The following is a 27476-nucleotide window of genomic DNA, read 5'->3' as shown; positions in this document are numbered from 1 at the left end:
CTATTTCTTGGTGATTGTTTGACCCTGTCGTGCGTACTCGTGGTGTATCACAGCACGGGAGTCAAAGAAAGCAGTCAGCATCACTTTGAAGTCACTGCACACTTGGCGGGTCTTCTTTGGTCTTGGTGACATGGAATGCTTCCACTGTGACGACTGGGATTTGGTTTCCGGATCATATCCGTACACCCAAGACTCGTCACCAGTGATTACAGTGTTCAAGAAGTCGGGAGTGTTTGTGGAATCCAGCATGTCCTGTGAGACTTCAACGCGAAGATGCTTTTGCTCCAAAGTAAGCAGCTTCGGCACGAATTTCGCCGCAACTCTCTTCATGGCAAAATCTTTGGTCATAATGAAATGTGCCGAAAAAGTGCTGATGCCCATCTGTTACGCAATTTCTCGGATAGTCACACGACAGTCCTGCACCACCACAGCGTTTACTTCGGCAATGACCTGGTCAATTCGGCATGTTGATGGCCGACCGGAGCGTGGCTCACTCTCCACTGACGTACGGCCGTCTTTAAATCGTTTGTACCACTCCTTAATTTGTGTACTGCTCATAGCATCGTCACCGAGAGCCGTCTGAATCCTGCGAATGGTTTCCACTTGGCTGTCGCACAGTTTCTGGCAAAATTTGATGCAGTAGCGCTGCTCCAGTCGCTCCGCCAATTTCCTTGCAATAAAAAACCGACGAGAGCACTGCGCACTACCTCACTCAAACGCTGCATCCCAGCGACTGACGCTATCGGCAGGCGAGAAAAAATTCGCGCATGCGCACGAAGGTTCAAGCTCAGCTGGTGCAAACGCGCTTGTTCCATATCCATCAGGTGTTCGCAAAAAAATAAGGTTGGATACTTTTCTAACAGACCCCGTATTCGAGGCAGCATAAGCTTGTGCAGAAAATTTTTTGTTGCTAATAGGAAGTTGTGGCAGATTCGGCACGACAATCTGTTGTTGGTTTGGCTTTTTTAAACAAAAATGTAGAACGCACGGATCGGCGCCTACATCCAACGATCATTACAGTATCGCGTATAAAATATTTCAGTACAAGAGAAGCAGTTATATTACACAAGTGGCAGAACGGGGGGGGGGGGGGGCATATATGGTTGAGTGCGTAGCTCTGCCAGGTTGCAAAAAACAGGCGTTTTTGAGTCCTTTACTTTGTTTTAGAAGTCGTGGTGGTCAGCCGGTTTGCTCAAATTGTAGCACATAGGGTCCACGAACCAGCACTGTTGCCTGCATTTCCAGTGCTTTCTCACTGCACATGTGCGCTACGCAATGTTTTAATCTTTCGAAAATTCACTTCTCAATAGTTCATCGCCGGCATCTCTTTTTTCTTACCCTTTTCAGTGTGCTATTCGGAAGAAACTGATGCACGTTCCATAAAGTGTGCTTTCAAGTTCATGCAAAGGCCACATTTTCTTTAGTTGTGCTACGTCTTTTCATTTCGTTCCTTAGGTGCACTAAATTTACTTAGCGCACGAACGCCCTGTCTACATATAATTTTTGGCATTATAGTGCAGGGTGTGGGCCTTGGAAGGACCAGCTGATGAAAAAATGAACGTCTGTTTTGTACAGTAAGGCTTCTGGCAGACCTGAAACATCGATAGATATGGTGCCTGCCTGTTGGAATTGCACCAGCTCGCTTCTCTGAAAGAACCTAGGTGCTGAAGAAGTATTTGACTAACCTACCAGGCAATTAGTCGGCGCTTATTTTTATAAATTTTGTAAAAATATTCATGTTGATCTCACATAACTTTTGTTTCAAATAGCATGAATATAGTAGGCGATGTCATCAGTTGCCCATGGCACGCTGCAATTGCGATGGGAGCTTTTTGCTGCCCATAATTTGTGATGCAACACTATCGTAGCGTTTGTAGCCAGCACTTCAGTATTTAGTGGCATGCTGAAGCTACTTTATTTATTCATACTGTCGATCGCATCAGGGGTCATAACAGGAATAGCATGAGCAAGTGTAGATTAAAAAATATGCCATAGTGGTTGATCTCAAATATTCCATAATAACGGTAGTAACGCACTCTATACTGTATTTTACAGCATTGTCATTGTGACAGTCTGCATCACCTTTTGGCCTATTTTGGTATCCCACAAGAAACGCTGTAACCCTCGGTTTTGTTCCTCAATCAATTGCTGAAGTTCTGCAAGCCCCATGGAAGGCAACTGTCATTCCCATTCAATGGAAGAAACTCATTGTTCTGGCCCTCATAATTCATCTTAAGCTGAAGCTAGAACTAGGGTAGAAACAGCATATATTCTACAAGAATCTACCACTGCATGCCATCGGGTGGCTCCTCCACCCAACAGGCTACTGTCTTGAACAGAGATAGTGTTTTATTCTAGAATATATTTGTCAGTGGTACTACTGCTTCTGTTTATATCCTGAGAAGCAAACAAACAAAAACACCATAGACAACATAGGAGACATTACTTGAACTTACTAATCGAATTAAAGAAATGACCAATTAATTGCAATGAAAGTGGATGACAAAACTACTTGCCATGGGTGGGAAACAATCCCACGTATACGCATTACGCGTGCGATGCTCTAACCAAATGAGCTGCCGCGGCGCCGTTTTCCCATCCACTTTCTTGTGTATTTGTATTTTACTACTAGAAATAACTACTACTACTACAAGAACTAGATCGTTCCCCACCTGGGGCAACTTTTTATTTATTTGTTTCACAATACTGCAGGCCAGCTTGGCCCAATCAGGAGGGGCATGAAATCACAAATCATAACAGCACGTACACGCAAAAAAAGGGAAAAAAATTACATTGCACGTGGCATACAAAAGAATAAAAATTACAAGATGACAGAGCAAAAAAGAAAGCAGTGAACGTTGAAATTTCTCAGAAGAAAATTGTATGAAAGTTGTTTTTTCATCCTCTTTCATTGCCATTATTTTTATAATTTTTTAAAATCAATTAGTAAGTACAAGTATTTTCCCTTATGTTGTCTTTGGTGAGTTTGCCCGATCTGCCCATGACGGCGCCAACAGCGTTGTCATTCCTCTTTCGAGGGCCGACGCAGCGAAAAAACTTGTCGTACTTGCACACGACCTGACATTAGCTCAGTGGAATTCATCCAATTTCACAAATGCACGCCTACATACCCTGGACCCTAATTTAAAACTCCGTATTCCGCCCGAGCTTCCACAATGCAGCTGCACCCTTGTAGTTCATCTATGGCTTGGGGTAGCATTTTCAAATGCGTACTCCTTTCTTATCGGAATGTCCAACAGTCCACTTTGTGACTTCTGCGGGTGCAATGAAAGAATCGCGCACCTTCTTTGTCAGTGCTCTCGTTTCAACCCGCAAAGAGCAGTCCTCTCAACCACCCTAGACAAATTGGACAAGCGCCCAATGACAGAAAACAAGATCCTTGGAAACTGGCCTACGCGAACATCAGCGCGATCGGCTATGAAGGCGCTCCTGCGGTATTTAAAAGAAACTGGACTTTCTGACAGATTCTGACTTCACTGTGTGAGGCAGGATTGTATGGTGACACTGCACAACATAAGGAACGCCTTTGCGGGCTGCGTGACAGGCCCACAGAAACAGTTTGTGTGTACGTGCCTGTGTGTGTAGTTTTTCTTTTTTTTTTCTTTTTTTCAATTCTTTTCTCTTTCACCTATCGTATCCCCTTGCCCCTCCCCCAGTACAGCGTAGCCAACGGGAGATAATCACTGGTTAACCTCCCGGTCTTTCCTTTGCCTTTCTCTCTCTCTTTAACTTGTTGGCTTCACATGATATGATTATTAAAAATCGCTGCCATCAGTTAATTCCCTTGCTTCTCGTTAATTGTTGCTTCTGTTTGTAGGATAGGAACGATGTATTTGCATATATCTAAGTACCAGAAGACGAGAATAATGTTAATTCATTGTTGTAGAAAAAATTGGCACTTGGATTGACCAGAAATTATTAAAGGGTACGCACTGTCTTAATAAATATGACTGAAGAAAGGACATCTGGATGAAAAATACAAAAACTTAATTCAGCTACAACATGTTTATGAAGGCAAATCCATGCAATCAAGCTGCTTTTAGTGGTGATGTTTGAGCTGGTGGGATGTCAGAAATGCGATAGATGTCTCAAGCAGAATAGTCCGACAGCTATTATAGTGCATCAGGAGATCAACTGGAGCTCTCCTTCACTTGCACCCCACTGCAAGCGCAGCACACACAGCACAGCTGGAAAGGCAGCTGCTCTTCGTACGTGTGTCGGCAACCTGGTCCCTGCATAAGAGAAGGGGTTGGTAATAAACATACAAGAGTGTTAAAAAGGTCCATGAAAGCTAGATTAGGTACTGTATTCGTTTTCTATAATTCACATTTCGTTCTAATAGACTCGTTTAAGACTTTCACGTTGTAAACCACAATCTTTTTTGCCATTAATGAGCTCATACAGTTTTGGTTTATTTTTATTTGCAAAGAAACATCTTTCAGGTGGTCTGCTGCTTGCGCAGGCAGACCGACATACAGCGATTTAGCACTTACATAATGAGCCCTATAGAGAGCTGGGAGGTTCGCAATAAAGATGTGCGAGATATATCTGCTACCGTTTGCTGGCAATGTCTGTATTAGGAGCTGTCACTACATTGTTACACCTTCTTTTATCGCAATAAAAAATAATGTGATGTAGAGAAGCTCCAGTCTGTTGTACTGTTTCTCTGTCTTTTTTATTCAAACAAAACATTACATTCACCGATGCATACAGGCAGGTATAATTCTGCATGCCATTTCATGGTTGGTGACTACCTCGTTAAGCTCGAATCTTCATAGGGATCATAAGCTAATTAAACTGACTGTTTTGAAGCAAGGATTACGTAATTATTGCTTATGACTTTAAATTTCACCAACTGCACACCGGTCCGCGCAAAATTACAGTACATCCCTTATTTTCCTTAGCGCAAGCAGCTGCATCGAATTAAAGAATATTGCAAAAGTAAAAGTGGACGCACCTGCTCGTTTATAGAGATACTCGCTTTGCTGTGGTGTGCTTCGCCGTCCTTGGATTAGCGTAGGCAGTGACGATCTGCCCGAGTACAAACAGCGCCGACGGGGCGACTGCCGGCGTTCACGAAAGCAACACGAGCACACAGGCGATACACGCAGCAGTGACGGAAATATTCGTAGTTCTTTTCTTTTCATAAGTACGAAGTCCGTCGCAGTTGTGTATCGCGCCGTGCTTGAACTGATGTGGCTTTGTAAGAACAGCCGCGAGAAGCACGTGAATGCACTGGCACAGATAATAGCTTTGGAGCCCTGGCACAAATAATACCCCTATGCATGTCATCAACTGGCTCATGCACGGAGTAAGACGACAGTCACTGCACTAGCTCGCAGTCTTCTTGAAAGGAGGGCCGATCTGTCTCGGCGCCGCAGTGGAATAATTCCGGTGCTGGGGAAGCGCTCCAGAGGACTGCACCGTTGCCTGAAACGAAGCCCTTGAAAATGCGCAGCATGGTTAAGCAAAGAAAAGCTACGGAGGCAACTGGCGTCTATCGAAAACTGCTAACGATGCGAGCGAAATTTCACAAAGCAGCCATGTTTACCCACTAACTTCACTCGAGGAGCGATCGAAGGTAGCTGCGGGGCTACCTTGACATTCTCGAGTAAAGCGCTCGAGCTTTCCTTCACTCTAGGTGCGTTTCAAGTGGAGAGCCAATTTGTGAAATTAAGAAAAAAAAACGCCCTCAAGGATCACTTTAAGTGGAGGATCAAGTCGAGGTACGTATTTGAATACGGGGGTAAGCCTAATGAATAAGGCTTCATTGTCTTCGTCACTATCAGATGCAGTGGACAACGCCTTGAAGGCAATACGGTGTTTCCGAACGAGGTCAGCACCGCCTGCGCGTGTGCGTGAGTTTTTAGGAAGTGATGATATCTTATAACTAGGTTTAGACACCGACTCACTTTCCCTAAGAAAAGTTTCACTTTACGCAGTGACATCAAAAGGGAATGAATATCAGGAGAGATGACCTAGTAGGCATTTCGGTTTTTTTCGCATGCCACAGATCTTGGAATCGAATACGGAAAACAGATTTTTTCTTGCGTTGTCTATGTCACTAATGGAGTAGTAAACGAACATGGAAAGTCTACGCCAAGATGCTACACACGCTTACACAATTTTCCTCACCCTTTCTTCGCACATCACGTGAATGACTGGGCAATTTTCTGCCCTTCGGGCTAAGCTTTTATCCCGAGAAGTCCAAACAAACTTCCAGTTGTAATCTCTCTTAAGCTTGCGAACTTTACTTAACAATGCCTGGTATTCAACACAGATATGCCCGTTAAAATATAGTGGGTTATTACCCTCAAACCACAGAAGTATGACGTTCTGTATGGTTTTTCTGGCAGCAGAAAGCACCTTGTCACGAGCCGAGCAGGAGGATAGCTTAAGGACCACATTTCGTTCCGTCCTGTCATTGGACGACACCCTGCGCGCTACATCAATGTAACCTTCATGGAGCATTGCCGCGGGCACGTAGTTACCTTCTGCACTGTTTTTCCTAGGTCTTCGTTATTTTCAAACGGGAGACCCTTTATTTCAATGCTCACGTTCCGGCGGTAATGTTTCAGTTCTACAGTTTCTCGTTTTGCGTTATCAACGTTCCCATTTAGGTTTTGGTTTTAGCCTGTTAGCCCATACCTCGGCTAACCCTCTGATCAAGCTTTGTTCGTCATCCTTGAATTCATCAAGCGTCTTGTTCATAAAGGTCAATGAATCCCTTATGCTTGTGACCTTATAAACAATTTCTCCATTTGAACTCTTCACCCTTTTGGCATCGCTCTTCATTTCCTCAGCCAACGTGTTCAGCCTCAGAACCAGAGTGGTGAGAACATCAAGAACGTTTCCCAAGCAAAGGGTAACCAGACGATACTTACACTGCCTAACCTCCCTCTCTTTGCTCCCCTTTCGTCTCTCTCTCTGTCGGTTATCGCAAATGGCTTTAACAACGCCCCCCATAATCTGCCAAGTTTGTTCCTGGCATACCTGTGCATATCTTGTGCCGGAGAAAAGTTAAATCACACACACTATGTAACTATGGGCGGCTATAACCCACGCGAAAGAAAAGATCAGCTCTTAATAAAAGAAGCAACTTATGGCAGCAGCAGCGGCAGTGTTTAGGTAAGCAAAACAATGCTAACAACTGAAAGTTCACCGCACAACGGGGAAAGGCAAAAAGCCTTATTAGTCAGTGTCCGCGCACCGCTGATGCCGCTGCCAAAAGTGACCGGAAAATCACGCTGTGTTATCCACCCGCTTGGTGCTGGCGATAAGTCCGGCGATTGCAGTAAGCTCAGACAGACGACATTGTTCGTAGAAGCAGCACAAAAAAAATAAAAAAAGAAACGCCCAATGTCGTATCCGAGTTACTCGACGCCGAATAGTCCGAACATCCACAGCAGTGTCGGCACCAGTTCCAGTATTCCGGAAAGTTGCTCGAAACTGCCGGCCAGGATAAACCAGAGAAATGCAGAAAGACCTTATCATAAGCCAACGTTCGCTCTCCGCTACTGCCTCTACCAAAAGCGTACGCTCTCGGAGTCTAAAAAGATGGAAAACTTTCATTCGGCTGCTCATTCTATAAGTTTAATGGGCGCGCGCAGAAGTTATTTGAGTAAATTCTCCGTGAGCAAATCCACGCTGCATCGTTCAGGCGACGAAGTCGTTTGTCGTGCGCATTGTTTGAATCTTTCGTGAATGGGTTCTCTCCAGTCGCTGAAAAGAGATGAGCTTGCGCTGCAAATGAATTCTGGCCAGTGATTCAGTCAACGCTTAGGGCGCAAGAATCACAAAATTAGAATCACTGGCGCAGCTGCTGCCAAACAGCGCGCACACTAAATGGGGACCACTCCTCGGGGAGAACAAAGTGGCTCCAGCGTTTCACCAAGCGCTGTCTCGTAAAATCGCGGTGCTGTTCTTCGTGGACATGTCAGCCTAATGTTGGCTCATTTCACAAATCAAGGCCAAACTGGCACAAGTCATCGCATTGTTCTTGGAACTTTCTTGACAAACACATTACAGTGTTTTTGCGTACCCGTAGAATTAACGGAGATTACAGAGTGCGCGAACGAGGCTGAGGTCACCACCGTGTTGGGTACCTACCCTCTTGGAAAGAAAGTGCACGTTTTTTACATAGCGGTGTACGAGTAGGCTCAGATTTTTAAACACTTCTAAAGGCACTCCTTAGAATGTCCATTACAGCTTGTGCACACCAGTGGAAAAGTAATTACGTCAATATTGCAGGCAACGACAACTGCTACAAGGCAGAGTTGAAGTACGACGCGGCTGGCTACTCCACCTGCAGCAGTAATTTTCCCAGCCGAGCTACGCAGTGCCTTTGTTTTCAATTCACGTTGCACTATGTATAATATTGGGAAGCTGTAGTTATATCCTGAGAAGCAAACACGCAAGAACACCAAAGACAACATGGGAGAAATTACTTGAACTTACTAATTGAATTAAATAAATCACCAATTAATTGCAATGAAAGTGGATGAAAGAAAAACAACTTGCCATGGGTGGGAAACAGTCCAACGTATACGCATTACGCGTGCGATGCTCTAACCAAATGAGCTGCCGCGGCGCTTGGCCCGTGTAAACCCCTCGATATTTATTAGTTAGTGCAATGATCATTGGCGTTGTTTTGTGCAGTCCTATAGACGCTTTCGTTCGCTTGCAAGTGCTACGGATGGGCGAACTTCAGAAATCCCAAAAATACACCCGAGGCTATAGAATGAAACTTTGTTTTGTGGATTGCTTTCGCATGCGCATAGGTTAATTGACTGCTTCCGCGATATTTCTGCAGTTTCTGAGCATGAAGCTTGTGCGAAGGTTGTATCAGATAACATGGCTGATACTTGGCGGTTAACAAGTTAAAAAGAGAAGTTAAGAAGCAGCTAAACCAGTTGCGTGCATGATACTTCTCTTAAAAGAATGATACTGAAATTTACGACTGTTCTTTCTGAGCAAAGAATGTTTGCTGCAGCGCTGGCTGTGGCGTGGTGGGTTGTAGACGGCTTCCCTTTGCTTGAAGAAATGAGAGAGATCTATTTGTCGGTGTAGTTTAAGGTGGCTGCGCAGAAGTTCTGAGCAAGTGTAAGCTTCTCTCTAAACCTAATGTTACTGGCTGTATAATTATGTTATTTGTAATAATGCTGTTCAAGAATTTGTGATTTATAAACAGTGCTTCTCATGTTCCGGTTAAGAGAATTCGGAGTTGTCAGGCCGAACAGGTCTTCCAGGCTTTCTCTGTGCATGTTAAGAATGTGCGATAATATTTCCAGACGTGCAGTAGTCTGTTTCTTAATGGAGTCACTGGTCGCGACGCATGTTTAATAAACAAAATCATAAAAAAAGGTATCAAAAATGCGCATGCAGCCTCGTGTGATAGAAGCACACCGACGGACTGCAAATTTGTCGTCCGTCCTCCAATGACTACTACCCTAGAACATTATTCGACATCCCTGTTAATCTTGCGGCAAACATGTCGAGTGCCAAGGCCCCACAAGAAAAGGCGATTAGCATCCGTCGCATACATAAAATACGGGCTCTTTAGGACACGTTCCAGATTTTGCAGTTCTAGGTCGCCAGTTTCCTGTAGGAGCAGATGTCGCGACAACCACAAATCCACCCACATCATAGCCTTCGAAGATAAATATACTCCACCCAGCAGAGCACCCAGCAAAGCACCCAGCAAAGCACCCAGCAAAGCACCCAGCAAAGCAGACACACGGCGGTATAAGCACACGTGCGCACCGTCGGAACATGAAGTGATTGGCGTTGAAGGAATTGTTCGAAGTCATAATGGAATGAAGCAGGTGGGTCTCCGATAGAGATGGTGAGCGAGCCAAACGCGGCTACGTTTAGTGAACTCAGACTATGTCCATGAATGAAATGCGGTGTGACATGGACTCAATGGTCTGACAAGTTTTGTTGAGAAGCGTATAAGCTGGATAGGTGAACGAAGTTTCGTATTTGTGTGAAAAGATTTTTACGATTGCCTAGCATTTATCTACGCGATTTTAATTCAGTGAAATAATATTCCCTTTCTTAAAAGCAGTGTAGCTTTAAGTAACACGCATCCAGGAATGCTTGAACGAGATCTGTCGCGTGGCATTGAGGAGTCAAATGTTGAAAAATATTTTTAAGTATGAGGGCGATCCTGTCTTGTTTCTGCAATTCAGATTTCAATGTGTACAAGAAGAATGTTTTCAGAGGAACACTATTATTGTGGGCAGAGACATGTTAAATGGCCCAGTAAGAATAGCATACTAGGAACAGAAATGTTTGGTGAAGCACGCATTCAAATATATTCGTGAAAGCTATTTGATAAACAACGGAATTATTAACTGCTGAACCAGGGAGGTTCTCGTTACCTTCGACATAATTAAGCTTGCTCGGCTTGGTTACCTTTCCTTTCCCCTATAAAACAGGGCGGAGCACACGATCTGGCAGGCTGTGGGCAAAATGTAAGCCTTGATAGAAATAAAGGGGGGCGCATCGAAGGAGCAAATATTCTAATGTGGCTGTGATTGCTGGGCTATAACTCGCCTGAATGAAAACAACCAGCCCAGTCATACTGCTGCCTAACGCATGCGTGCCGTCTTGTATGTTTTGGTGCTCCTGACTACTGACATTAAGTGTGAAACTCCCAAACTCTATGAAATGACTTACCCGGCTTTTAAAGCGTAAAGAAACTCGAGGAGGACTTTTGGAAACGTGGGCAAGGGAAAGGTGGGCAAGTGGGCAAAGGTGGGCAAGTGGGCAAGAGGGAGGAGGATGAAAAGGAAGGAAGGAAGGGTAGGGAGGTCAACCAGACGCATGTCTGGCTTGCTACCTTACACAGTGAAAAGGGTTTAACGGAGGAAAAGAAAGGAGAGGGAGGAGAAAGATGAAGAAAAGAGACATGCCAGACAGAACGAAAGTAATGTCAATTTTTCGTTATGTAATATTAGATTCAAATAATTTCTATTGTAGTAATCACGAACGGTAAGTAGCAAAAAAAAGTATCTGCATGTTCACAAAGGGAAAAATGAGAACTGAGAACGCGGTGTCTTTCCTAACCTTTGCTAACATCCTTTTCAGGCATCATTTTCGTCTTCTTGAGCACAATTTTCTCGTCTGAGAAAAGGAATAGCTCAGACCACGTATAGGCACTAAGATTTCCGTAAATAGTGTGAATGAAATCTTTCTGCGAGAGTGGAGAAAATGAAATAAAAACTCCATCCAGTATTTTCAGTGCATGACACCTACTTGGCGGAAAAGAAAACAGACTTTTCCAAACGTCGGAAATGATTCAAAATGTGTTCCTCGATTGCGAGTTTGTCTATGGTTGTCCAAGGTTTCTGCGTGCTGCATTTCCGCGTTAGCCTTCATACAAGACGCGCACGCGGTGTGATATAGATGTGCCGTAGCTCTGGTACGTAGTCGATTGCCTTACTTTTTCACATGCACAAACAGTGCACATAGTGCATCTTCGTATTATCGCGCTCACGATGCACGAGCGGTAATACCATTTGTTCACCTGCTGTACCGATAAGAAAGGGAAAGGTCAAGGCAGAAAGTAATGAGAACGCCACGGCTCCTTCGCATAGGAAAGATAACGCATGAAGCGACGTCATTCCGCAATGGTTCACGTATTTTCCTCCACACTGCGGGAAAGCCCGCGTAGGCTCAGTGCCTTCAAATATCTGCATCATAATATATCTGCAAACGTGTAACTGTCACTTTTCTGAATATATATATATATATATATATATATATATATATATATATATATATATATATATATATATGTATATATATATATACATGGGCTCTTAGAAGCCGCTTGTTTACCTTTCGTTGCATTACCTCTGCAGGATCTATTTGCATGTCTCTCCAGGGTCTGCACATTTAGTGTATAGGCCATAGCTGTTGGCCGTATTTTCCACCGATTGAGCACTTGTTGCGCTTGAGCATGTAGGACAGTGATATAATTATATGCGCTGGTCTAGCTAACGCGGACGTGGCGTACGCGGGCAAGCCAACGTTTCTAGCACCTCTAAAAGCTTTACCACGTCAAGTAGGCTCTGTAATGACATCACACAGGCGCCACAACGCTGACCTTAAAGAACCGTGTCAGAAAAATTAGATCACTTTCAGGTTTCAACACTTATAGTCTTTTGTACTTTTGTTATTGAACAGTCAGAGAAGAGTTACAGTAAAGAGCGTGCGCCCCAAATGCTATATTTCGTGACATTTGCGTGTGGGCTGCCGTTCTCAATATCCTGAGAAATAAGTTAGCCAAGAGCTTCAGACCTGCTTTGAGCAACTTTGTTTGTCGAATAGTGTTTCATTTCATTTCATTGTACTTTTCAGTCAACAGGCAAAGGTGTCAATAGAGAAAATCGAAGGGGGGTGTCTCTTCCGGATGCAGTTTGACAGACGAGAAATATACCGTATTCCAGACAAAAAATGCGGCAATAACATCAATACTCAGAACAAAAAACAAAGCATCGTGTAAGATAGATGAAACATGCACGAATAAGTGAACACAGAAGCAAGTAAAGCAACCTAAGTGACAATAATCTTCGTACTGACGATAACCGGTACTTAGTGTTTATATTAGAAAAAAAAGGCGACAATCAACTACTGTTTGCAATGTGTTAGACTGAAATATATAAAATATGTGCACTTGATCGTTATGATGCACGTAAAACTGACAAGCAATAACAAATGCATTCCGAAATACAAAGGCAAGATACAGCACCCAGTGCAGGTATAGAACGAACGTGAAAACAGCTGTAACAGATGCTATTTTGAATTAGCAAATCTTTGATCGCACTCTTCGGGTATTTTCGGTTTGGAACCAATCAGCTGGTTGGCGGTATTTAAGAGAAACGGCACTTGGTGGTCTTACTGCTGTCTTCCGTACAATGTTCTTGTCCATGGCTCCCCCCCCCCCCCCCCGTTATAAGCTTGCTTCCTTAAAAAATACGTTTCGGATTCCAGTAAAGTTAAGGTTGCAATTTTCTATTCTTTATAAAAATTAAAGTGAGTCTAGTTGGCTTTCACCAGCGAGTGTTTGTTCTACAAAGGGCTAAGAGGCAAATCTGGTGGGCGTCCCGTGTATCTTTCAAATATGCAATACGCAATGTACGGACACATCTTTTAGTAGCTATATAACCCGCGTAACGGCATGCATAAGGATAGAATTTGCGTACTACAGATATGAACTGGTTCTATGTACACATTTACTAATATAAAATCTGAGTAACTAAAGAAAAGAAAAAGAAACGGAAAATTCTACCGCTAAATTCTCTTATTTTGTCTCGCACGAAAAATTCCAGAGGGCATCACGAACGTTCTTATCGCTAAAACCCAGTTCGGTATCACCAAAGGAAAGGACCACCGGGAGAGTCAAAGTCAACTGAAACCGCAAAGGGGAACAAAGCACGAACGTACCGCACATCGCAATGGTTGCTCGCGCGGGCACTTTGCGTGCACATTTGTTCGAATCCCAGGAACAGTGGGGGGCAGTATTGCTTTATGCGCGCATTAAGCTAAACCCTGGACGTTGGCCAACGTTTTCGAGCAACACCTATCAGCCGGACCCACCGTTGGGGTTACCCCTCCGTAAAACCTTAAACATTGCGTGATTTTATGTCCGCAAGTTTTTGGGCCTTCGAGGTGTCCATGAGCTGACTAATTTATACGCGAGCACTTTGTCATGACTTAATTTTGATATTACCGAAAACGGGGGTGGCGTCCCTGGCAATGGCTTCTTGGCCAATGAATTACGAAGCCGGTGTATAGACACATATATAGTGTCTCCAGCGTAGGCGACGCAGTGGCAGTAGCGGACAAAGTAGTCTCCTCCTTCGCACTTAGGTAAGCATGAAACTGAGAATCAGGGAGATGCTTCTTGGCGGCAGCCATCGTCATATTTATTTATTTTTTGGCAGCACAATAGCAATTGCTGACACAGAAAACTTCACCCCTTGGTTCACTGGACACATACGTTGGCATGTAACTCCCTGCGTTTATTTTCTGGAGGAAGGTTTTGTAAGGTGCGGCACAGAAGCAATGTTCTCGGACAAAAAAAAAATTGGCAGTTTGTATAGAGCCATTTCAAAATCAAGTACGCAAACGTGCTGGTCAGGTCAGGTTTATTTTCTATTCAGGTATCTCACGCGCTTCAACTGGAGTATTATGTGAGTGGGTTTACAATTTGGGTGCGAACTGGAGCATTTTGAACACGGGTATTTGAACATCGTTATACAATACTAAATAAATAAACAATCTTGAAAATGGAACAAGAAGTAAACACTTATAAACTAAATGCTTCATACCTTTTTTTCGACGATAGCGGGGTAAGGGATGTGAATAATGTCCTGAAGACCATACTCATAGACGATTGCTCGTGGCAAGGCTGATGAGTTGAATGCGGCGGTTCTTCCCGAGACGTTCGAGACGGAGGCGATTATGCAATCGGTACAATGTTCGATTCGGCTGTGTAAGAGCAAGTTCAAATGGATTATGGCTACATACAACTTTATGGAAGAGGCTAATAAGTGCGATTATGTTGCGAGATTCTATGGATGGAAGGAACAATGATGTCTTAATGTTAGTTATGCTGGCATTCCGGCTGTAGTCTCGTGCAATAAAACGAGCGTCACGATTTGGTACGCCTTCAAGGGAATGTATTAGGTATTCTTAATATGGTGACCAAATGGAAGTTGCGAATTCATGTTTACGGCGAACAAACGTTGGAAAGGCGGGTTGCTGAGTCGAAGTCAGCACGCCTCTCAGGTTGTATTTTACATAACCTAATGTGCGTTTAGCTTTAGCAGCATCTTTTTTCTAGGTGGGCCGAAATGCTTATGTGATTACTAGAGGGTGATTCGGCTGTTAATAAATGTATCAGTATAGAGAGAATTACATGGTTTCCGGCTAAATATCATTATACAGCATTTATCAGTGTTAAGGGACATTTGCCATGATAAGCACCAGGTAGTAATGCGGTCGATATCTTCCTGAATATGGTCGTTAACAGAGCAGATTTTACGACAAATAATGGAATCGTCGGCGAACAATCTCATTACCGAGGTGATATTTAACGGTAGGTCGGTATTATAGATCGCAAACATTAATGCGCCTATTACACTGCCGGGAGGTACACCAGACGATATATCATTAAGGGAAGCCGAATAGTTATTAATTGAAGTGAGCTGTTTACGAAAGGATCAGAAAGAAATTGTGAAGGAATCCAGGCGAACAGAAGATTGTTTTGCTAGTAGACGACAACGTAGAACGCGGAAGAAGGCTTTAGCGAAGCCAAGGAATAAACAGTCGATTTGAAGACTTTCGTCTATTCCCAGAAGTAGTTCGTTAGTAAACTCAAGTTGTGTGTCAAATGATAACGCCTTACTAAACCTACGCTGTTTTGAGAAAACGAAGCCGTTGCTTTCTAAATGTGTTACCGTGTTAGATGCAATGATATGTTCGAGATGTTTGCAAGATATGCATGTCAGTGATATTGGGTGATAGTTAGCAGCATTAGTTGTGTCACCCAATTTCATGATTGGAATGACTTTTTCAATTACGAGTAATTACTGTGTAGGAGCAAGGGTAAATTGATTATGGCTACAAACAACTTTATGGAAGAGGCAAATAAGTGCGATTGATCGGCGAGATTCTAAGGACAGATAGGGAAATAATGTCCTAATGTCACTTATGCGAAGTCACAATGCGCGTGCGATGCCGCTCCAAAGTCAATTCAGAGCCAATTGTCACAGAACCAAGCCAGGGGAGAGTCGGGGGCCGTGATTAACTATACATTAGGAGAAAACAAACTTTGGTAAAGAAAAATAGTTATTTTGTAATAAAAACAACCCGGAACATGAATATATATTCATAGGAAACGAACTTTCTAATAAATTTTGTACATCTGGCGAGGAATGAAATCTTTCACTCGGAAGTTGCGACCTAATGCCTGATTTTCAGCGCCCGCCCAAAACAGAAACGTTGTTCACACCGTAATCAGTCGCAATGCAATGCACCTCTTGTAGTATGATAGAGAAAGGCCAGCTCGTAAAGTTCCCCTGCTACTATACGCCTCCTTCAAACGTTGTGTTGTTTCGCTGAACTTCGTCTGCATTTTGGTAGCGTTGCGCTTGTGAGTTGCGTTTCACCGCGGGTAAGGTGTTCGTTCAAAAGTAGCGAGTGACGACTGCCAGGTAATTTTACTGCGAAGCTGCATATGGCCAGCCGATTCGTCAGTCCATCCGTCTGTCGCCGGTACGCCGCAAACTCCTACGGCGCAACCTCATGGGCATGCGCGACGAAATAAAGAGAGAAACAGTGGTACGCGATTGGCTGCGCCAGTAGTGACGTAGTTGCTCTCCGTCGTCTCCGAGCGCGCGCGCAGCAATTTCTCTCCGGCTGTGAGATGGGTACTCCACGCGTCATACGTACTCCTGAGGAGCAGGCAGTTTCGATCAGCAATGACCCGAGCAGAACCGAGAACGACCTTGCCATTCTGATGCTGCAGCCCGGGCACAAGAACAGAGTCGTGCAGCCGAAAGAACGCAATAACTTTGTACTGATCATCTGGCAACATACCAAGCAGTCGTTTAATGAACCGTTGGAATTAACGCAGTGATAAACACCGGACCGCACGTTCCAGCTTCGCTCGTTAACCATCTGTACGGAGTGCTTGGGCGGTGATTTACCTTTTTTTAACTTAGCCGCCTGCATGCGTCTGCTCTTGACAGCGTGCATAACGTCCGACGATGCGACCAGCATTCAGCACGGAAAGCTTTCGCTGGCAGGCGAAGAAACAGTGTTCATTACATGGGCGCGGAAACGTAGGTTACCGTCGTTTTTCTTCACCAAGACTACAGGAGACGCCCACGGGCTTTTCGACGGCTGGATTATGTCGTCACGCACCATTTCGTCCACTTGTTGCCTAATAGCTTCATGTTCTCGCTTCAAAACTCGGTAAGGGCTCCGGCGGAGTGGTCGAGCGCACTCTTCGGTACTTATGCGATGCTTTACAACTGGTGCTTGTCGAATCCTCGATGACATCGAAAAGCAGCCTATGTATCTTCGAAAAAGACTGCTGAGGTGTTGCTGCTTACTCATGGTGAGGCTTGGATTTACGTAAAAGTCTGGTTCGGGAACTATGGTCATCGAGGTAGCAGCAGAAGAAGCCGAGAGGACAAACACATTGCTGGTTTTCGCAATTTCATCTATGTATTCGATCGGTATGCCCTGGTTGGTGCACGTCAATTTCTGGCTGAACTTTGTCAGCATCGCTTTCGCTTTCTCTTGTGCATTCGAGTGATCCCTCTTGCTACGCAAATTTCAAAGTTCAGCAGTAGACGTTGGTCCCTCTGGATGACGCCTTCTACATTTGCGGCGGTTTCGCTGCTGACGGAAATGACAGTGCTGGAGAGAGGCGGGGTGCTGACTTAGTCCGCAAGTACACTCAAGGCACGCTCACTGGAAAGCCTTTTCATCAGTATCGCTTCGACTTTGAACAGCGTTATCGACTTCGACCTGAGGTCTATGGTTGCGCCGTGTTGGTTCACGAAGTCCATGCCTAGCATTACGTCTCGCAAGCTCTGTTGGCACCCAACAAACATCACAGGGCCGGTCCATTCATGGACTCTAATTCTTGCCGTGGAGGTTCCAGTCGGCCTAATGAGGTGTTCTCCAGATGTCCGAATTAGAGGGCCGTCCCATGCAGACTTCACTTTCTCCAACTTGGCGACGAATAATCCACTGATGACGGCGTAGTCGGCTCCAATGCCTGTAAGCGTGGTGACTTCGCGGCTGTCTGAAAGGACGCCGAGGTAGGTGGTTCTTTGTCTTCCGTTGCAGTTAGTGCTTGGTCTTGGATCAATGATGCGTCGCATTGACTTATGGCTGGCACGTGGTGTCGTCAGGAACTCTTTCGGCGGCGTATTCTTGTCTATCTCGCTTTTTCGGGATGGCGGCGTGTTGTTGATACATTATCGAAATACATCTTGAAGCGCCATCGTTGTCGGTGGAGGATTTTCATCATTTGGTCGTGCAGCAACCGCACCTCCATCGGTTGCTGCTTTTAGTTTTCCGGATAGGGGCTTGCGGACTGGACCCCGGCTGGGCCAGTGTATGGTCGGCGCTGCGACGAGAGGTAGCGTACTGGTGACGGCGAACGCGAGGGACGTCGGGGTCGCCACTGAGTTGCGGTCATGTAGTCGGCGATGTCACGTGGCCGTCATACCCGGAACGCCATCGCGTGGTATGGGAATGGGAGGTAGATGTGGCCCGCTTCTCTGCAGCAGTAGCAGAGCAGATGGTGGGAGGAGGCGCGCCAAACACCAGTCTGCCTTGGCATGCTGTGCGGGGCGAAGGGTTGGGGTGCCAGCCGTGGCGGTGGCGCACGGTGAAACTACGGCATTACCGGGCGCTGGCGAGGGCGCGAAGGGGGACCGGGCGGCGGGATATAGCAGCGTACGTCATCGTTTCTGGCTGAGGCTGCGGCGATTGAGGGTCTCCGAGTGACTGCTGGATCTCTTCGCATGCGACGTCGACAATCTAAACTATTTCAGGGTGTGATGAAGGGAACAACTTGTGAAGCTCCTCTCGCACGACCACTCTGATAGTTTCGCGCAGGTCGTCGGCACCCAGTGGTTCAACTTCCTGGGTAGTTCGTTGTGATCGTACAGCGCTTGAATTGTCGGTTCCGTATTTTCAGTGTTTTCTTGATGCTCGTGGTCTCGGGAAGAAACTCTTAGACGGACTTCGGTGGGCTTCTTATCACACCAGCGAGTTCTTGGCTGACACCACGCGTTAGTAGGCAAGTGTGTGAGTAATGGAAAAACTTTACTGAGCTCTAGATTCGCTGGTCTTCTGCGGTCTTCAGATGGCCTCGACCATCTTCTTGCACAACGGTCGGTTGCCCTTAGTTCAGGGCTCCGCTGGATATGCTTCAAGTTGCGCTCGCCGAATCAGACATTCTTGGTCGGCTCGGCGATCACTGGGGAGCACTCCCTCCTATTGCTCCTCACTCGGGTTTGGTATTACGGGTACCACGTCTATCTTCTGGCACGCGCACTTTATGTTACAGCGAGGGTGTTTCGTGGCACCAGGGCCATTTGTCATTGCATTGTGTAGGATACATTTTGCAGAGTGCGGTTAGGTTCGAGTACGAGCCCGTTTGTAGCTGCCTCCACGCAACAGAGTCCTCTCTGCTAAGGGAGTTGTGGGGTGGTGGATACCGCTTTCTGCAGCCCTTGTAGTATTTTAGTATCGCGGAATAGTCTTGGTGTACAGGTTCGGTCCCCTCGAGGTCGCCTGCGTTGGATGCTCGGTAATAAACGTACCCTCGAGCTATCCTGTCCACCTCTTGGTTCCCTGCCACTCCCGTGTGTCCAGGCATCCATACTATCGTATGCCTATTTGGTTCTTCGTTTGGTTGTCGTTGTGTTATGTAGTCTCCGGAGCGGAGTATGCGGAGCGCTTCGTGCCCTATGCTGCCGCGTAGGTAGTTGAGGAACGCCGTTTGTAAGTCTGTAAGGATTGTTAGAGACAGTTTAGACCGATATCCCTCTGTTGCCGCATGAGCGCTGGCCGCTTCTTCAGCCTCGACTATCGTACAGTCTTGTGGTGATGCGCTAGTGATCTCGCGTAGGTTCTAATTAATCACCGTTGCTATTGCGTTGCTCCTGCTCTGCCTCTCTGCTCTGGCGTATGTGACTGCGTGCACGTATACCGTCGTTTCTTGGGGTGCTAGTGTGTTTTGTTGGTATTCAGCCCTCGCCTCTCTGCCTGCTTTGTGTAGGTTGGGATCCATGTTCCTGGGTATCGGTGCTACATTTAGCGGCTTGCGATACTCGTCCGGAATTGTTTCGGTCCTCTGTATCTCTTGAAGTTGATCGGCGCAGCCTAGTTTCTTCAGGAGCTCTCTGCCCGATGGGGTCTGCTGTAGTCTGCTCAGGTGGAAGATTAGTTGCGCCTGTCTCAATTCCTCGAAGGTGTTGTGTAGTCCTAAGGCTAGGAGCTTTTCTATCCCGTGAAGATAGCCTCATGGCTTACATGTCAAATGCCCCTCGATATCCAATGTCATTATTATATACTCCCCACTCCTGGGGACGTTCCCGAGTACTTCTTCTTTGATTTGAAGCAGTACGTCTTGTGGCGATAATTTTTCTCTGAAGGCGAACATGCTGTGGGGATACAGTTCGTTGTCGTCTATGTACTGTTGTAGTCTCAGCGTCACCACTCGCTTGTATAGTTTTCCCAGGCGCGATGGGAGCGAGATCGGTCTGAGGTTCTCAGTTTGCAGTTTCTTGCCCTGTTTAGGAATCATGGCTACCTCCGTATGCTTCCACTCCTCGGGGGCGGTCTCCGCTTTCTAGTGCTTGTTGAGAACGTGGGTTAATTCTGCGACTAACTCATCACTGAGGTTGCGGATGAGTGCGTTATTGATCTTGTCTGCACCCGCGGCCGGTTTCTGGTTGTGTTCCGAATAGCTGCATAGACCCCTTCTCGCGTGATGGGTCTGCCCAGGTTATCGTTTTCTCTCCCCCGGCAGCGCTCTGCGTAAGCTCCTGGGTTTCTGTCCCCGAAGCACTTAACGCCTACCTTCTCCAGGAGTTCCGAGTCTGGTCCCTCGAACTGGTGGATGAACAGGTAGATGGCTTTGTTGTTTTCTGCCTTGGTCTTGGTCGGATCTATGAGAGCCTTGAGGATATGCCACGTCCTCGCTGTGCTCAAAGTTCCGTTGAGGGAGTCGCTGAATTTCTGCCCATTTCGCCTTGCCAATTGTGCCACGTACTCCTCTCCTTTTGCTGTGACTTTTGCTATCTTAAGCTAAGGCTTCCTGTTGTATTTTTGTTTCTTCAACCTTTTGGTGAGCCCGCGTCTAGCTTCCCATAGCTTGAGCAGCCTGGCGTCTACCTCGGGCGCCTACGTCATTCGCGCGATTTCTTTGGTGCACTTGCGCTGTTTTTCATTGAGCATGTTTCCCCACTCTTCTATCGATTGGATCCCGTTCTCGACGAGATTCCCATCGCATGCGTCTCGAAAAGCGCTGCAGTCGGTAATTTTTGCCGATGCCAGCTGACTCTTTAGCCTGTCCAAGGTTACTTGCGTCTTGAGTATGTAGTGGTCACTAACCAGGTTCTCCAACAGCTTCTCCCAAACTGCTTGTTCCGCTCCGTCAGGTCGAACATCAGGTCAGGGCAGGTGTCGGTACAAACGCTGTTTCCGATTATGGTGGAAGTGCCTGGGTATGTGAGGAGGTTGCAGTCGGTGTTCTCTGCTGCCTCCGCTAGCGTTCTGCCTTTTGGGTTTTCTGTTTGGTATCCCCAGCTTTTGCCAAGGGCGTTGAAGTCTCCTAGGATGATTAGCGTGTTGTCTTTCGCTAGCTTGCATGCGCCGTGGAAAAGCTCGTAGAATTTTGCCTTCCTCTGTTTCGGATGTATGTATGCATTTAAAATAAGCATACTGCCCCTCTTTCTTGTCTTCTTTGGTATAATTTCTACTATCACGCGGTCTACGTCGGTGTCGGCTATCCTGTCGTGGCTTATGGCACTGAGTGCCTTGCTGACTAGGGTTGCCGTTCCTCCTTTCTCTTGAGTCTCGTAACACGTGTATTCTGCCGGTGTTGGTGTGGTGCCCGTCTCTTGAACGCTTATGATGTCGGGCGGTGTTTGTTGTCTGTGAATCTGTTGTTGGAGGAGGCCCTGCTTCTTACGGTAGGCTCTGCAGTTCCATTGCCATATATCTAAGGTTTCTTGCTTGCTTAAAGTTGTACTGGCCATGTTTAAGCCTCGGAGTTGTTTGCGGATATGTCGGCGAGGGGTGCCAACGCGGGGTGGTGGTAGGCATTCTCTTTAATGTTCTCGGTAAATTTCTGCTTGCGGATGCTGCTCCGGAGCTCTGTGACTGGTAATTGTACTTGTTGCATTTGTTGCTGCTGTTGCTGCATCATCTGCTGCATCATTTGCTGAATGTCTGCCTTAAACTTGGCGAAATCATCGTTGCCTGCATGGGATGGGGCTTGGATTTGTACAGTTCGTGGCTGCGGAGGGCTGTTTGACCTAAGGTCTCGCACTGCCTTCGTTAGCTCTGCTATTTGGCGTTCTAGCTCTTTCTGCCTAGCGCGTGATAACTCTAATTCGCATCTCAGCGCTATTTTCTCCGCGTCCTCCTGTCTAGGTTGTTCGCGGTTGCTGTTCGTGTTGTTGTTCTGTTTGTTAGCTACCCCACCCGAGTGTGGAGCAAACGAGGGGTTTTCGGCTCCCTAGCTCACTTTGACGCCGCCGCTCTTTCGGGTAGGCTCTTTCTACGTCTTTTGCTGCTGCTGATGGTGATGCTGCTGGCTCGCTCTCTTGATGACCGGGGGCGGCAGGGGCGGGAAGGACCGTGACCGGCTCCGCGACGCCCGGAATCTCGAACGGCTCCCCAAGGTCTCCCCCTCCGAGCTGAACCACCACGGCTTCTTCCCGCGGTCGTCCCGGATGCGGCGCCTGCTCTCGCGTCCACCGCCGTCGTTACCACCGTTGGCCTTGCCTCACAGCTCCCTGGCTTTCTTTAGTCGGTCTTGGCACTCCCTCGATCCGGCAGCGCGGTTGCCTCCGCAGATCAGGCATCCCGGTGTACACCGGTGATCGTTTGGCGGTTTCTGCATGCCGCACTGTTTGCAAGCATTGAAGTCCGGTGTGGTGCACACGTCGGAGCGGTGACCTTGTTGACAGCAAACGTAGCAGATTTGTGTTGTGGGCCGGTACGGGTAGCACTTGTAGTCCGCTCCGCAGTAGATGATGTGTTTTGGTGTGATGGGTCCGTCAAAGGTGATCACTGCCGTCTTGGTCTTGACTAGTCTTCGGGCGCTGTGGATAGTGGCACCCTGCGTGCGCGTCCACAAGTCGGCTTTCAGTTCCACCGCTGTCGCTACGGGGTCCACTCCGCGTATCATGCCACGTAGGGTGTCTTCCGGTGCGGCCACGTAAGCGTTCAGGTCGTATGACCTTCCCTCGATCGTGAGGCTAGTGATACACCTCGCGAGCTGGGCGGCCTCTTCACTCGGGGTGCTCACGATTATTATGTTGGAACCTGTGTGGAGCCTGGTGATCAGGTCTCTTCCCTCGAACTTGTTGCTGCATGCCGCGGCTGCGGCCCGTGCCACTAAAAATTGCTGGAGCGAATTGACTACCAGTCCCCATCGGCCTCAAAATAAGCTTAAAATCGTCCCTGGGGAGCCGGGGGAGCCTCTGCCTAGGCTGCCGCGCCGTTCCTTTCCCCTCTTTCTTCAGTGCGCCGGCAGCTGGCGCGCAGGCTGTCTGCGGAAGGGCCGGGGATTCCTCCTAGGTCACCTTGAGCGACCGGGGAATTCCCGGCGCTGGCGGCGTTTCGTCCATTCTTTCTCTGTCGCTTCTTTTGGCGCTTGGTCATGCCAATTCCCAATTTGCTTCGTCTTCTTTTTGGGTGTCTTGCTGCTCCTCCATGGCGGAGTCCTCGATCTTCCCGTCCGCCGAATTCTCGGTGTCGGAGGCACCGAGGTAGTCGTCGTCCACCTCTTGCGCTTCTGGCAAATTCGGGGCTATTCTACTCGTCGATGGCTCAAAATTAGCATATTTCGTGGAGTGGGAGTCGGTTCCAGGCTGCATCGCTGTCGCTGAGCGGGCCTGGGTGCCAATTTAGCGGCGAGCGTTTCTCGCCAAATTCTTCCGAGCCACGTGGAGGCTGCAAAGTCCAGTAAATTGCCAAAAAATGGTCCTACCGTCTTGAAACCGGTGTCCGGGTGATTCAGCTTGTGAGCTCTCTCAGTTCCAACCAAACGTTGGTGGCCCGGTGGGTCGAGATAGTCTGTGGGGGTAGGAAGGTGGGCGTGGCGGAATCACGGCTCCTTTCGTCTGTAAAGATGACAGCGTTCTCCTTAGGTACCTGCACTGGGACTACCAATAGAACTTGGGCCCTTTCTTTCCGGGCGATGCTCGTGAAGGTACTCAGGAAGCTACTGCGGAACAGGCCCAACGATGTAAGTGTGGACTCCCGGTTCTCAAACCATATCCTTGCGGCATCTTCGGAGTAGTGCATACGAAAGGCAGGCGGTTGCTTGGGTTTTTGAAGCACGATCGGGAACGCTGTGGCTGTCATTGTGGCTGTAGATTTGGCCACAGTCTTCCTGGTTGTCTCAGGTAAAAGTGTGCGCTCCGAGGCCAGTCCCTGCCGCCTACGGCTATCTCGCTGGTCCTTCGAGGCATTGGCGTTGTCTTCCGAGTTAGGGCTCGGGCCACGGCTTGTTGGGGGCGTCCGGTGCATGAACGCAAAGCACCTACACCAGATGTCACGTGGTAGTGACCGTCATGAACACTTTAGCAAAACTGAAAATGGCGAAACTAACTCTTTATTTGACGAATCGGTGCCCATAGAAACGGGCTACACTCAAGGCACAGCGATAGCGGTGAACACAGACAGCGCTCGTCGAAAATCTGCACTTTAGAGCGGAGCTTGACTGCGTTGTGCACAAAGCCGCAGATTCTTTTTGCGTTGCCTTCAGCTAGTATAAAAAAGTGAGGAAAAATATTATCTTCTTCTCTGTTTCATTAGTTCAACTGACATGTACCTCATTCGCTTACACTGACTTTGATAATAACCATTACTTTTATTATTGTGTCATTTATGACACCATTAGGCTTTTTTCTTTAAAAACTGCTACAGTTCTACTTTCCATCCGGGGACAAACTCGCTTTTCATATTTCTTCGTACCCGTTGGTACTGAACTTCTCGTCACCGCGGATTTAAGAGCGTTAATAAATTTTTTGTGTCGTCAAGTAGTAGCGATGGTCACGAACACAGTAGCGGTACTGCTAATGGGGGCTGAACTAACTCTTCATTGGGCGAACCTATGAGTGTAGCCCATAAAAATGGGCTACACTCAAAGCACAACGATACCGGTGAACACAGACGGCGCTCGTCGAAAATCTGATCAGCGGGTGAAGCGCGTCGGCTTCTATACCAAGGTTCCAGAGTAATCGCTGGTGCCCACCCCACATGTCTTCCAGAAAATGCTACTCAATTAGCGTCGCTCATGCAATCAGACTACACAAAGATCGGTGACAACATCCCTCCCCCCCCTCCCGCAGACAACGGATAGAACCACCGATAACATTCGCGAAAATTCCGATACATACGGGCGCATCCTGCGCTGAGCGATAACATTTAGCCTGTTAGCCGGTGAAAAACGGTCATCGGAGAAAGATAAAGTACACGTGGCAATTCTGCAAACAAATTTAACCGTAGAAGTTTGCATACGGCTTTCTGCTTTTTTACAGATTTCAATTCGTGTACGGACGCATGATAGGTTTCAAGGTTTCAAAAGTTGCGTTTTTAGGAATAGAAAAAATACCAGTGTCAAAAACCATGAGTAATCATAACTGTAAATTCGCTTTTCAAATAAATAATATTCAAGAAAAATTTAACGCAGTCCGTATATAAATTCCGTAGTACAAGTCGCAATGTCAGGCGTTGGATGCGCATGCAATATATTTACTTAAATTCATATTATTGGTCTGACAAAAACGTCCAAAATATGCAAAACAATAAAAATCAAGTGATTAGCGGCACAAATTAGCCAAACAGTGCCACTGGTCTCCCTGAAAAGTGCGCTGTCCCTACAAAAGAAAGTGGAAAACCCGAGACTTGTGATACTCTAGGTATTCACAGTCGTGGGATTTCACAATAGCACTCCTTCCTGTATATATTTCCGTGTCTAACATCAGTCGGCCTCCACCGACTCAAAAAGGGCCATCTTAAGTTCCTGTCGCTATCTCTTCCCTTGGAAGCGATTCAACATCGGTATCGCTTCATGGGCGCGGTGCTCACGGGTGAGTCAATTAGCAGGGAAATACCGTCTATACCGCGCGTTCCCCACAAGAACCGTGAAAAGGTCACGTTGCGTACGCCTCTCAAGCAACTATTTGCTTAAACTCTTCTGTGACTAGATCGATTTCTTGCATATATAAGCAGGCACTTCACGGCGTTCCGGACACCTGCAGCCTTACTTTCATTCAGAAGTAGAAGCGGAATGCTTCTTGCCCGTGGGATTATTTGTATCCCCAACCTCGGAGCGATTATCCACACCCTGAGTGCGTACAAATTATTGCACATAATTGAAGAGCCATTGTAAGGCCTCTATCTGCCCATACCTTGGTGCAAAGTTCGGCAACCGACACAAGGGCATCGCTGGTCAGCAAGGGCAACTGCTGAACATCGAGAGAAACGTGGGATCTTGCGAAGACGGTGAAGAGTTCCATTGAGAGTAACATGGTTTTGCCTTTGCCTCGAAGCCTCGCGGACGTCAGTGTCGTGATTTGCTTGGTCCTTATCACCGTGCCCAGGTCCCGTGCGGCCGCCATAGAACGCTTCGAGAAGTCGTGCGAGCCTGAGCCGACAGCGGAGCATCTGGGAGCAAGAGCAAGTTGCCCGTTCGAAAGACGTCTCGACTACGACCCGATGAGAATACCCGCTGTAATACCGACTGTCACGTGCAATTGCCCGAATAGTTTGTGCCGAGACGGGGGTGACTTCCGATGCATCGAAGTGAGGGAGAGCCTACGAGTTTTCTACATCAACGGGACGGCCCCGAGTCTACTCACGCGGCCGATACAGGTGACCACTTCTTGTGTCTGCGTCATCGGCCAGAGCACTCCGGCTGAGCCAGAAATCACGAGGCCGATGTAACTTGATCTTGACCAAGTAGTCATGTGGACGGTAGTGCGTGATGAACTGGTGATACGAGACTCGATGTGTGTTTCAAGATCCACAAGGCCCGGCCAGAGTGTGCGTGAAGGAAGTTGAGTGCACTAAACTGGAGACAGAGACAAAAAATGAAAGCGCACCACTTGGAAAGCGAAGAACACTCACTCAGTTCTTTGTAAATTGTCCAGTGCTAGTCCATATTTATTTCGCAGAATGTTTTCGCAGATAGAGTTGCATTCTATTGTCGCAGTTTTCCGTGAGCTTCTCATTTTATTTACATCTCCGTGCGGGCGCACTCATCTACGCATTCAATTTCATACATCAATGGCGATGCCAACTATATTGGCAATACCATTCTGGGTCTGACTGTTACTCGGACTTCACATAAAATACCGCCACTTTACGAGAGCAGCAAATGCAAAGATAAGTAAAGCCTCTGCTGCAGTGACAAGCGGTACTGGTACATGCAGTAAACGTTCATGATAGCATTCTGTAAGCGTCCGTGGATACCTATTCGCTTTGCTTCCTATACTGCTCTTCTGAGGCCCGATGCTAATTGTTTCCGTAATTTGCTGTTTTCCTTCATGGCAGTAATACAAAAGAGGTGGGAGGCGTATGTCTCGCACAACAGGCTTAATCATTTAAATGTGCGCGGTAATTTGCAATCTCAATTTTTTTCTCCTAAGTACTTTCTTCTCTCTATTATCGTC

At 46.9% G+C, this 27476-nt stretch overlaps 1 pseudogene; it reads right to left on the bottom strand.

The window, feature by feature from the left end:
* Window positions 1-21777, bottom strand: LOC142558405 (protein GVQW3-like; annotated as a pseudogene).
* Window positions 21778-27476: the final 5699 nt, after the last annotated feature.

This window comes from Dermacentor variabilis, chromosome 9 (assembly GCF_050947875.1).
Source record: "Dermacentor variabilis isolate Ectoservices chromosome 9, ASM5094787v1, whole genome shotgun sequence".
Lineage (NCBI taxonomy): Eukaryota > Metazoa > Arthropoda > Arachnida > Ixodida > Ixodidae > Dermacentor > Dermacentor variabilis.
This window is presented reverse-complemented; position numbering and strand designations above follow the sequence as displayed.